Source organism: Cheilinus undulatus, linkage group 10 (genome assembly GCF_018320785.1).
Source record: "Cheilinus undulatus linkage group 10, ASM1832078v1, whole genome shotgun sequence".
In the NCBI taxonomy this organism is placed as follows: domain Eukaryota; kingdom Metazoa; phylum Chordata; class Actinopteri; order Labriformes; family Labridae; genus Cheilinus; species Cheilinus undulatus.
This window is the reverse complement of record NC_054874.1, coordinates 19,746,085-19,759,457: the sequence shown is the minus strand read 5'-3', so window position 1 is coordinate 19,759,457 and position 13,373 is coordinate 19,746,085. Positions and strand designations below refer to the sequence as shown.

General features: G+C 38.2%; 1 protein-coding gene across 3 annotated transcripts in view; it reads right to left on the bottom strand.

The window, feature by feature from the left end:
* Positions 1-13,373, bottom strand: part of flt4 (fms related receptor tyrosine kinase 4) — a 73,939-nt gene that overhangs the window by 59,242 nt on the left and 1,324 nt on the right. The window lies entirely within an intron of this gene.

The following is a 13,373-nucleotide window of genomic DNA, read 5'->3' as shown; positions in this document are numbered from 1 at the left end:
AACAATGCAGAAAAAGTGTGTTAACCCTCAGACAAATGTCAAAATGTTTTAGTGACATCTGAAGGTTTCTTAATCTGCAGTGTTTCCAGCCTGATTTTTTTTTTTAATAAAAATGCATGCGAAACTAGTGGATGGTAACCCAAATCCTACTTCATGTATCTCTGTGCAGGGGCACCCATAAGGGAGGACAAAGGGAGAGCTTTCTGGGGCTCAGCTAAAAGAGGGGCCTAAGGATGTCAGGAAAATCATAGTCCAATGTAAAGTTAAGCTGTGATAACCCTTTCTTATATTAAACTGGAAAAATCAGCACTCAACAAAAAATGACTTTAATATATTTATGCTGTAGTGTATTATGTAGCCTTTTTAAAATGTAAACCCCTTTTCTTCATACAGAATGACCTTTAATTGGTTATCTTAACAATGTTGATGAGCACATTGAACTAAACAATGTCGCAAGTAACGTCAGACTTCATAGCTAAGCCATGATGTACACATAGTACATCAGGATACCAGAGGATAAAGTAGAAGGATTGAAAAGACTTAAAGGAAAAAACAATCAATTACAAATTCAGGCAAAAACTTGAAAAACAGAGGTAAAGGTAGCAAAATTTTGGCTTAATGTGGCAAGAAACTGGCTAAAACTGGCAGAACTGGTGGTGAACTGGTGAAAAGCAGGTAAAAGTGGTGAAAATGTGTTCAAAGCGGCAAAAAATAGGCAGAAAAAAATGGGGAAATATGGTTGAAAAATGATAAAGCAGCTAATATAGGTTAAGAAAGTAAAAAAGTGGCAAAAATGGGAAGTTAAAAGGTTAAAAAGCTGTTAAAAATGTGGGCAAAATGGGTTTAAAGTGGTGAAAAATTGGCTAAAAGTTGAAAAAATTTGCATTACAAAATGGCGAGAAGTAAAAAAAAAGAGTTGCATAGATGGGTTGATAGTGGCAAAAATGGGTTAAAAGTGGCAAATAAATAGCAAGAAGTGGCAGAAATGGGTGGTGAATTGAGGAAATAATAAGTTTAAAAAGTTTCAAAAATAGGTTAAAAGTTGCAAAAATTGTCGGAGGTAAGTTGTACGTGTAAGTGATTAGGGAGTGGCAAAACTCGATTAAAAGTGACAAAAAAATAGAAAAAGCAGGTAATATGTGTTGAGAAAGGAAACATGTTAAAAAATGGGCAGTAAAATGGTAACAAGCTGTTACAAATGTGGAGGGAAAGTGTGGTAAAAATGGATAGAAGTAGTGAAAAAAGTGGCATACTTGGATTAAAAGTGGCAGAAATTGGTTTAAAGTGGAAGTGGCAGATACTGGTTTTATTCTTGTTTTAACCCCTTTTCAGTGATGAAAAGGGGTTAAAACAAGAATAAATAATTCAAATGTTAGAACCCAATAATAGTTTGACACAACTTTCAGTTCCAGACCAGGCATATGTTAGCCATGATGCTGGCACCAATGGTACTAATACATCATATGCATTGATATAATCAATAAATCACCACTGGGGGAGGCCCACTCAGTGGGGTTGTCAGGAGCCCTGCCAGTTCTCTGGGCATTTAAAAAACTGCTCACGTTAGAAATGTCTGGTATTGTTGTCGCATCTGTTTGCGTAATGCTGTTGTTGACTGCTGAAGATGTATCAGGAGCTTGAGAGGTCACTGCATTTCATAGGGGAAGATTTTACCAGTACCAGAAATGCCACAGAGCCTTAGATTCCCTGACTACTTGAAATAAAAGAAACAATAAATCAGAGGTTTTTGAAAAGTTGGTTTCTTCTCCTCTTTAGGACAGACCTGCGTTATTAATTCGCACAAATTTGCACCTTGAAGTTGTTGTTTTGAAAGTTCTTAGTCCTGGTAATTGCAAGTAAATTAAGAGAAAATCAGTTTATTATCCAGATTCATGCTGGTATAGTGAGCCACATTGAAGCTACAGTGTAACATATTTCACTGTTGAACTGAGACTCATGAGAAACAGATGAAGGTGGGATAATCTAGGGGATGTTATGGACTAAGAAATGCGTGGCAAAGGAAGTCTTGGATGTAAGTTGCAAAGCTGATTTATGAGAAATTGGCATCCCCTTCCAGAGGTATATATCATAGTCAAATGATCATGATGATAGCTTCAGAGATTGAATCGTGCAAAGTCAGACAAAAATCTTTGCACTGTTTCTCAATGACTGCCTAATTTTTCATGTGTTTCAACTAAACTAAATTTCCCACTGGTACATTCCTCCCAGCTCTAGCAGGTAAAAGTCTCTAAATTAATTTCTGACTTCATTGTGCACTTCTGTTGCAGGTTTCTGTGGACAAGATAAAATGTGGAAAGGTTAAACTTTCTCTGTGAGATAATTGGTCTGTTGTGTTTCAAGCTGAGAACAAATGCCCTTCATTGGAGTCACTGCTGAGATCAACCTTTAACTTACACAGTGGGTACACTGAGAAGCATCCTGCAAAAGGACGTGAACGTGGATGGACATCTTTATAAAGGGTTCATATGTTTTATAGTGCAATTGGGTCGTCTGCTGACATGTCTGACTCTGACTGTGAAATACAACGGTCCTATTGATTCTAACAAGGAGTTAAGAGGCTGTGTAGTGCCTTAAGGAGGGGGCAATAATTGTACAAACACTTTTTTTAGAGGGTTGAACAGTAAAAAAAGTCATTAAGAGGGGAGTAAAGCTGTCAGTACATTTCATTCAAACAGCTTCAAACAGTGGCAGAAAGTCCCTCCATTTAAACCTCTCTACTCTGGAAGTAAGGGAGCCGTTTCTAGCAACAGCTTTTAAAAACCAGACATTCAGATTCTTCATGCTGTGGATGGCAGAGATTTGTGGAGGTGAGAAATGATCTGAGGTTTGAACCTCCCAGAGTAAGCCATCATAGTTTTACTTTGCACATTATTTTTTTTTTTTCTGAACTGTTTCAGTTTTTATTTTCTGAGGTGTTCTCAAACACATACTTGGGTGTATAAAGAACAAATGGAAGTAATGCAATAATTATGTCACAGCGGTAGCACATGCATACTGCTGGCTAAAAGACAGTGGAAGCAAGTGGAAATACAAAGAAGCAGTTCAGATACCTGGTGTAAGGAAAAGATGTCTTATCCAGACGAAATCCAAACAAAATAAGCCACTCTTAAAAAAAAAAAAGAAAAAAAAAAAGAAAAACAACGAGACAGAGAGAGAGAGAGATATAATCTGTAAAGTTTAGGGAGAATACAATCATTTTTTCAAGTTAACAAAGTCGTACAATTAGGAGAAAAAACCAGGAGGTTCTTTAACCTTAAGAGTTAAGAGTTGGAAATTTATGTGGACCAAAAGTTAGAATTTTTGAGATTATATGGTTGAAAGTAGCCATTCGCTTGAAAGAAAATGAGACCGGATAAAGCAATTGCAGTCTTGCAGTTGAGAGCATAATCAAATTATACTTCTTACAAGGGCTGATCAATAAAGAAATACCTGTGATTTTAGCCCAGAATCATAATGATATCATTATTGTGTGAATTTAGAAAATGCTTTCTATAAACTTGGGTTGTCCAACCACTGTTTTCAGTTCTGTTTCTCATTTATTTTTTTCTTGTGTGTAAATTTATGTCTTGAATATTTTGGCTAGTAATGTCAAAATTTAAAACTTTTTTAAACCTGGAAAATCTGATTTTGTTTTTTTGTGAATATGCAAATATTCTGCTCTCGCTTAACTGGACAGCTGAGCAGATAGCGAAAATCTTATCTGCAGAATAAAGACCCAAGAAACTCAGAGTTGAGTAAAGGGCTTTAGTATGGATTCTTCTTATGGTTTATTATGTAAAACTGTGAAAAACATGAAATAACGTCATTACAAATTGTTCAGGCACATATACATGTTAAAATAGTTCAATATAGCTGGTAGCTGTCACCTAAGAAAGTAAACAACCTTAATTCAGAGGCATACAGGCCTAGTTAGCACCTAGGCTAATGGCAAATGCTAATAGCGGTTAGCATCTATGGCAATTCTTCACAAGAACATGAAACAAAGATTAACCTTCACAAAATCTACAAAGCAGTGAAGAGTTACATAATATACATAAAAGTACTTACAGACTTTGATCTTCACATGAGAAAAGGTCAAAAAAGTGGTAGGCAGCTGCTGCATGTGCTCTCAACAGAAAGTGAAATTTTACTGAACTATGGCAAGCAAAGAGAACTTAAGTACAGTGCACGTTTACACCACCAGGTGTCTCTAAATGGCACACAAAGAATTTGGGGCAGAACAGCAACTTTATCAAAAAAAAAAAAAAGGGGGACTTTTTTTTCTAAAATATTTGGACTTTTCCCTCAAATACAGAGCCCTTTCCTCAAATACAGAGCCCTTTCCTCAAATACAGAGCCCCTAAAGGGACATGAGCAAAATATCCCTGCAGGACAATGATCATCAGCTCTCCATATCAGACCGGCCAAAGCTTCCCATGTGTCCTTAGATTCAGAAAACGCATGGTTATTAGTGAATCTTTTGTCTCTATATCCCTATAGCTATTAAATTAACCTGGATCCTAGGCAGGGTAGAATACAGTCATAAAAGACTGTCTTTGAAGCTAAATATAGTGGTTTGCTATGGTTTTACATATAGTAGCAGAAGCTCTACTTCAAGTGCTTTGCATTGTTCTAATATATATTACACAATTACTTAAACAATTAACAAAGAGTTGAAGTAATCCAACCATATCTGCATCAGTTTGTGGTTGTCTGACTTGATTATGAAAGGCCGAGTCTTGTAAAGATATTTAATGTACTTGCTACTGCATGGCTAACAGTTACGGTTTAAATAGCGACCGTGTTAACTGGTGACTCTCAGTCTAATTTGCCTCTGGTTATTATATTTACAACAGATGTTAAAGGTGAAGATTGCCCAACAACTGTCTCTTTGTGAGTTTTTAAATCTAAAGTCCTTATTACAGAAAATCAACTAACAGATATCCGATCTCAGTGTTCTGGACATGACCACTAAGTACAAATTTTATGTGCCAATAGTTTTGTGTGCCTTGAGCTTTTCTTTAGGATATAATCTGGGTTTCTCCACAAGGCAAACAAAGATGTCTGGTTTCAACACTGCCCACTGTAACTTTGTCTGTTTCGTTGAATGGTTGACCTGCTGAGGCAACAGTTAATACAGCTGAGGAAACCTCAGACCATTGCTAAGGGGTAGCATTTCAGTGTAAGACATCTGGTGCTTTTCAGACAGACTATCAAAATAGTTGGACAAGGCATCCAGATGGTCCAGAACTTTCTGATGTAAACTGACTGTAGACTAGAACTGGCTTTCATTCTGAAACCAGATTGGCTCAACCCACAAACAATGCAATCACTGTTAAAACATGACAGTGGTCTACAACACGGCAGACAAGTTTGCATTGGTTTATGCTAGAAGGACAATGATCACAAAAATGCTAATCTGGTGGCTTAAAGGCTTAAAGATAACAGAGTTCAACATCTTACTTTTGTAAGTGAACCTCCTCGAACAGTGGGGACTGGACCAAATGCCGTCAAGATTAGCAAGTAGGCAGTTTAACCATAAACCCAAATTCTGGCCAAATCACCCAATCATCAGAGAGAAAATGACTGACCCAATTCAACACAGGTCCCGTCAACTGGTGCTGGTAGTCTCACAATCTGTGAAATGGGGATCACCTAAGTGCAGTGAATGTGTCTCAAGTGTGTCTGGAAGGCCCATCACTGGTTAATCAGTAATTCTGGCTACCATTACACCATGGAGACAAAAGACTACTCCAAGCAACTCAGAGAACAGGTTCAAAAGATTGAAAATATAAGTCATGGGATGGATACAAAAAATCCCAAAGCACTGATCATCCCCCCGAGTTCAGTTAAATCCATCATCAAGAAATCAAATGAATGTAGCCCATGTGTAAACCCTTCCTGGATCAGGCCATCCTTACACACTGAGTGCCCATGCAAGACGGAAACAAGAGAGGCCACCAACACACCTATGACTACTCTGAAGAAGTTACAACCTTCAGCAGCTGAGGTGCATACAACAGTTGTTGCCCGAGTTCTTCACCAGTCAAAGCTTTATGGGAGAGTGGCAGAGAGAAAACCACTGTTGAAGAAAACTCGTATAAAATCTCAACTAGAGTTTGCCAAAAGGCATGTGGGGGATTCCATGGTCAAATGTAAGAAAGTCCTTTGGTGCTTTTTGGCCACCAGTCAAGAAGCTATATTTGGTGGATACAAAACACTGCACATCACCACAAACACACTGTGAAGCACAGTGGTGGCAGCATCATGCCGTGGGGATGCTTCTCAGCATCCAACCCTGGAGGGTTTGTAAAAGTAGAGGGTAAAATGAAGGCGGCAAAGTAAAGTAAAATCCTGGAGTACCATCTTAGTTAGTCTGTGAGAGAACTATGGCTTGAGCTATGGCTACCAAATCAGTAAGTTACAAGATATTTAACATAAAGTCCAATAATATCAGTGGTAAAGACATAAGAGGAAAGAGTTTAATGCAGGCATTTTATTTATAGTTCACCTTGTCTGAAGCTAGATTTTTTATATGGTGTGACAGCTGGGCATCTCCTGTTGTTCATTTAGCCTTTTGACTAGTTGATTTAACCACCTGTAGAGCAAATGCTTTGTATTTCAATTGACCATATACTTTCGGGTTATTTCAGCAAAGACAAAATTGCTCGAGCAACTAACTGACAACCACTGATATCATGCAACCAACATGGCTGCAGCCTGGGCAAATAAAACAAGCAATGGTCAGAATATGAAAAACAAAAACACCACAGATGTTATTCATCGACTGTCTAACACCAACTTTGACACATATTTGGCTTTTGCTGCAGATTCCTGCTGTTGAAAGAGCTTATCTCTCAGCTCGACTTGTATTTGTGGATGTTGGTGCTTCAGCCTGCTGAGAAAGTGAGCGACCAGACATCCAAATGCCCGCAGGGCCCTTCTCCCCCATGCCAGTGATGAGTGAGGCACTGGACTCCTTATTTATTTGGACTTTACTGCACAGAGCTTCCCACACAGAGCAGAAACAACGAGGAATTCCTGCTGATAAAGCAAGATATTCATAGGCAGAAACCGTGGGGCGCACTCCTCAGAGTCCTGAGGTTTGAATCCTCAGATCAGCGCTGAGAAAATAAGAGGATTCTGTTGGTTAAAACAACTCGACCTTTTTAAGTGGGTGACTAGAATAATACCAAGAGTTGAGAGTCAGATTTCTGGGATGATCTGATCAAGCGGAGGTATGCGGACAGAAAACACAAAGTGAAAAGCAATATCAACACTCAACACCCAAGACACAGTGTAAGCCAAAGATCATCAGGCTCCAGAGCTTAGCTTTATGAGCAAAACATGATTCACTGCTTTCATATGTGGCTCCCTCCACTTGGAAGCCAATTATGCTTCAACAAAAACAAGGATATTAAGGAAAGCGGAATCAATCAGTTATTCACAATCTATTCATTCATTCTGAGGTATCCTATATCTGCAGAGTTGCAGAGATGTCTTTTTCATACAAGAATTTCTGTAGCTGTCTAATAAATGTTTTGGAAGCACCCTAATTCAAACCAGAGCTGGAGCGTGACAGGAAGATGGTAGAAAAAGGCTCGGGGTGAAGTCTTAAAGCTCCACCCATGCAGCTGCTGTGTAAATTATATCCTCTGCCCGTGAAATGACAATGACTTCTGAGCTGGCAGGTCCACAATCCTCACCACCACAAATCTGCCCGTCAGATCAGAATAATAGAGAGCTAGAGCTCTCACCATGCTTGCATCAGATTCAGGGTCCTTTTAAGGTCACACATTTGTTATTTGTTGAAACAAGTTATAAGTTAAAGGTACAGTCTATAGAATTGTTGCACTGAAATATCTACATTAATTCAATTAACAACTACATTTCTCAGTGTTTTAAGTTGGGAACTTAATTATCTCAGATATTTCCTATGGTTTTCAGTTTTTGTAGATGTAAGAGAACATGCCTTGTCTGCCATGATGGATAGGACATATTTATTATTACTGTGGAAACACAGCATAGATGATGCTTTGCCATTGTTTTTCGTATTTGGTTCAAAACCAACTTTTGTACTTTTCAATTATTTTTTGTCTAGTTGCTTGCAACTGTCTCTCTGCTGAGACAGAAAGCTGCAGACAAGGACCAGGTATGCTGTCATGCTGATATCCTCTGTTGTGTTGGAAACTGTGGAAGTTATGTTTAATGAATATACATATGTAATGTAAAATAAGTTACTGCATAAATATTCACCCATTTAGAGTCAGTAGTTGAAGCACCTTTGGCTGCATCGTGTGTGTGGATAGGTCTCAATCAGGCTTGCACATCTGAACACCACACATTTACTCCATTCTCCTTTGCAAAACTGCTCAAGCTCTGGCAGGTTGCATTGGGGTCAGGTGTGAACGGCCGTTTTTCAAGTCCAGCCACAAATTCTCTATCAGATTGAGGTCTGGGCTTTAACTTGGCCACGCCACAACATCCCCCTTGGTGTCTTTAAACCGTTTCTGTGCAGCTTTTGCTGTTCACTTCAGTTCATTGTCTTGCTGGCAAATAAATCTTCTCCGAAGCCATAGTTCCCCTCTACATTTTACAAAGTTTCCAGGGCTGGCTGCTGAGAAGCATCCCCACAGCATGATGCTGCCACCACCGTACATCACAGTGAGGATGGTGTGTTTGTGGTGATGTGCAGTGTTTGGTGTCCACCAAACATAGTTTCTTGTGTGGTGACCAAAAAGCATCAAAGAACTTTCTTCCACTTGACCACAGAGTCTCCCACATGTCTTTTGGCAAACTCTTTTTGAGATTGACTTTTTTTCAACAGTGTTTTTCTTTTGCAACTCTCTCATAAAGCTTTGACTGGTCTCTTCCAAGCTGAAGCTTAGAACTCCTTCAGAGTAGTCATAGGTGTCTTGGTGGCATTTTTCACTCGTCTCCTTCTTGCATGGGTACTCAGTTTGTGAGGACGGCCTGATCTAGACAGATTCACACATGTTCCATATTCCCTCCATTTCTTGATGATGTATTAAACTGAACTCTGGGCGATGTTCAGTACCTTTTTTGCATCCATCTTCTGAATTAAACTTTCCATTGTCTTTTCTCTGAATTGCTTGGAGTGTTCTTTTGTCTCCATGGTGTAATTGTTGTCAGGAATACTGACTAACCAGTGACTGGACCTTCCAGACGTAGGTGTCTTTATACTACAGCCACTTGAGACAAATTCGCTGCACTCAGGTGATTCCCATTAAACTGTGAAACCACAAGCACCAATTGGCTAGATATGGGTTGAAATATGTCAGACACAGGATGAATATTTATTAATTACTTATTTTACATTACATATTTTTTATTTAATTGACATTACTTTGTAGTAAATCTGTTTTCACTTTGACATTATAGAGTTGTTCTTTTTTCTTTCACAAAAGCCAAATTATATTGACCCTGATTGATTTATAAAATCAATAAAAGGGTTAAACATCCAAGAGGGTGAAAACTTTTGATAGGCACTGTACAACACCTTATCTCTGCTTGCATTCTGCAGATAAAATGCACAGTAGAGATTTTAATGTCTTGCAGCCCAACACTAACATTGCAGCCCTGTTCTTAAAAACTAAGTTTACTTTTTGTCAGTTTTTTTTAAATCAAATATGTATTTATTTTTAAGCTTGTTACTGTCCTGTCTACATGGGGAAAGTGAATCCAATGACGATGGTGAGTTCAGAGTTTGTTTTCACTGGAGGGCACTGGGTGGTGAAGTAGCAGGAAATCACCCCCATGATTCCCTGCTACCCTCGGTGTCATCTTTGGAATTTGCATATTTTGTATTTAAGAGGTTTGGAGAAACTGCTTGTTTATACTTAAAACATTAAAAAATAGAAGTGAATTCATCCATTTAAACAACTTCTTTTTTTTTAAACTTATCTTAATTAATCAGTATTTCAATTTTCATGAAGCAGATCATTGAAGGTCAGTGTTTTCTCTTTCTTATCTGCATTCATAAGACAGGGAAAAAAGACTGAAAGGAAACATTCAACACCATTTCAAAAAGTCTCACTCAGTCAAGAACACGTTTTGACCTCTGTGTCCTTTAAGAAATAATTAATTTTAACAGCAGCAGCATTATCCCTTAGCAGCCTCTGTCACCCACCCCTCAACCTTTAATGTCACACTCCATCTCTCAGGTACACACTGTAAGGCTATAATTGATAAATGTGAGTCCCTGATGTGATGGTTCTCTCTGCCCTCAGGAAAGGTCTGAGACATTGTGCCTGTCTATTGTGTCCACAGCAACAAAGAAACAAAGATGGAGGCAGCTTCTAGTAGCAAGAAGTCTTTCAAAAAATAACACCACAAATGCACAAATTGAGGGACTCTATTTTCACCATGCGTGGTACTGTAAATTACCACATATTAAAAAGTTACGAAGTGGTGCTTTTGTGGGTTTGTACTTGGTTTGAAGTTTGAATAGAACCTTGAATAAAGCAACAGACAGGTGAAAATTAGGGAAGAAGTACAAGTGAAAATCTAGCACTCCTGCAAAAAAGTTATTACACATGAGTGTAAAGGAACACCAGCTCCATCATGGATAAATACGTGATGCTTTTTAAGATTTATATTTGGGCTTTTCGTGCCTTTATTTAATAGAGGAGGACAGTGGATAGAGCCAGAAACAGGAGAGAGTGGGGAGAGACATGCAACTAAGGGCCACTACCAGATTAGAACCTAGGCCATCTGCATACATGAGTTGTGCTGTAGACCGCTAGACCATCTGCACGCCCAAAATGATGTTTTTTTCTAAGGGTTTAATATTAAAAAGTTACAAAAATGGCAGACAGGCGAAAAGGGAGAAAATGCTACAAGTGTTACTAATTTCAACAACTGGCCACAAGTTATACAAGCTTAAAATCAATCAAATTTATGAAAAAGAGGCTGACATTTTAACCTGAGCTCCTATTTTGTGTGGATTTTGGTACCCTCTGTGGAGAAAGACATTCTGCTTCTTGCTTATCTTTATTTAATATTAAGATTTTGTACTTCGATAATCCCAGAGGGATAATTTTATACCATGTTATTCCACGACATGCTCGAAATAGACACAGGCATTAACAGATCCTGTGGATGTGAATCTGTGGAGAAATATAAGCAAAGACAGCACCTGAGCTGTTGAGAACTCTGAATGTACATCTGGCATCTTTCCAGCAACCAGAACCATTTCCATACTTAGATTCATACTAGGTCTTGAGCCAATGCCAAAATATACTCCCTCCTATAACCAGAGTCAAAGTGGGCTATCCTGTTTTATACCCCAGGTATATTCTGGGCTATATGCTGATGACCAAATATTTTTTCAGTCAGTAACACCGTTGTCATACATTTAACCATTTTATTGCAAAATAGATGAACAGTTTTACTTGGCAGAGAAAATGCTCCGTGGGTAGTCAAGCAGCATGCTTTGACTTTCCAGTGAGTGCATGGTTAAAAAAATCCATATGGATAGATACATTTATGACAACGCATACTGAATACGGTGAAATAAGTTCAAAAGCAGTTAATCCATAGTAGCATGAATCTGATTATGAGGGTGCAACAAGCTTTATGCTATAAAGGAGGAGGCTGGGGTGGAGAACGTTAAGCTTTGCCACTTAGTTATACAGAACACAGTCATGAGTGTTACAAGGATCTCCTGTTATGAATCAAAGGGAAGGGCGAGTACAGAGATTTACGAGTGGAAGCAACGCCATGTCTGTAAATTATATCACTGTAGTTTAACACAGACATAAATATTGCCTCTTCAGGATTTTTCTACAGTCAAAAAGGGAAGACAGAGCAGTTTCTGTACAAAAAAACAAGTTTCTGATGAAGCTTGACTAGGTAATCAGTATGGTACTGAACTGTAAGTGTTTCATTGAGCCAAATCCCAAGATATTTATACACTGTTACCCTTTCAATATTATCACCATCGAGTGTGGATAAATGTAGACAGTTAAGAGGAACATCTGTAACCCGGGAGAAAAGCATGAATTTTATTCAGCTACAATTAGGAACAAGCTTAAGGCTTACAAGTGCACTTGGAGGATATTAAATGAAATGTTTAATTTCTCAACAGCAAGCTGTACAATCAGCAAAACAATACAAAACCATATCATCTGCATAGAGATATTACAATCACTAAAAAATTAGACAACATTATTAATATAGATCATAAACAGCACAGGGCCCAGAATTGACCCCTGTGGAATACCTTTTGTCAATGAGATGTTGTCATGTCTAGCCCCAGATATCTGAATTTTGATGAATTGAATAGGAAACCCTGGACACTGAAATACAAACGTATTCATGAAAAACATGACAGGGTTTAACCTGAGCTAGTGGAATATTAGAGCTGAGCAATATTTTACATTTTTTAGACATATTGATATTAATGCTGTCAATTAATTAGAAAAAAAAATCAAATTAATTGAAATTAATCAAATATGCTGATTTAAAGAAAACAAAAACAAACAGAAAGGCCTATTCCTGCTGTTTGCCTCACTACCCCATCAAGTACAAGAAGTCATCACAATGGAGTGTAATCGCCATAGACATTACACATTTCCCTTTCATAAAAATGTGTAAAATAAATCATCATTAAACTTGTATAAGTATCTCCTAACTGAACTCCATTTATATAATAGCCAAGATCTTTGGCTATCACTGTTGGGGCCTTGGAATCCTCCTCAAGGACTTCTTTGGGGAGTCAGAATCTATTTTGATCCTATTATATTTACTCTTGGCCTATTGTTTACATTCAAAACTCACGTTTCAAGTAATTGTAGATCTATAGCCAATCAAATATTTGATGCACACCTACAATGACCAAGTCTTGAGGCCCTTTTTGAACATGATACCCTAGGAAATCGCCAATCTTTGTCTGATGGTGAAACTTCCTATGAGTCTATGGACTGAGCTTAAGCACATGTAAGTAGTGGGTTTTATCTTTAAAAAATAATCTGCTTTTGTTAACAGTCATACTGTATATCACTCACTTTGTATTCTTGCTGGGTAAAATGTAAACACAGGTGGTTTCTGTAATGTGCTGTAACTCAATTCATCTGACTCCTACCCTGCGGCAGCTGTTACAGACTTTGAAATTGCAATAAAGAAATATTTATTCTTGCCGATTATGATCTTATTTGTGATCATAGCTCATATAGCAGCAGCAGCAGCTTGTTTCTTAAGCACTGAAAAACTCCTCACAGGAGCTTTAAAATGTTTATTCTGATACCCAAGGCAACCCTTCCTTTTGACCCAACAGCCTTATTTCCAACAAATGTATGTGACCCACCCAGGAGTGGAGCGAAAGCCATCCTCCACCCTGGAAGACATGATTC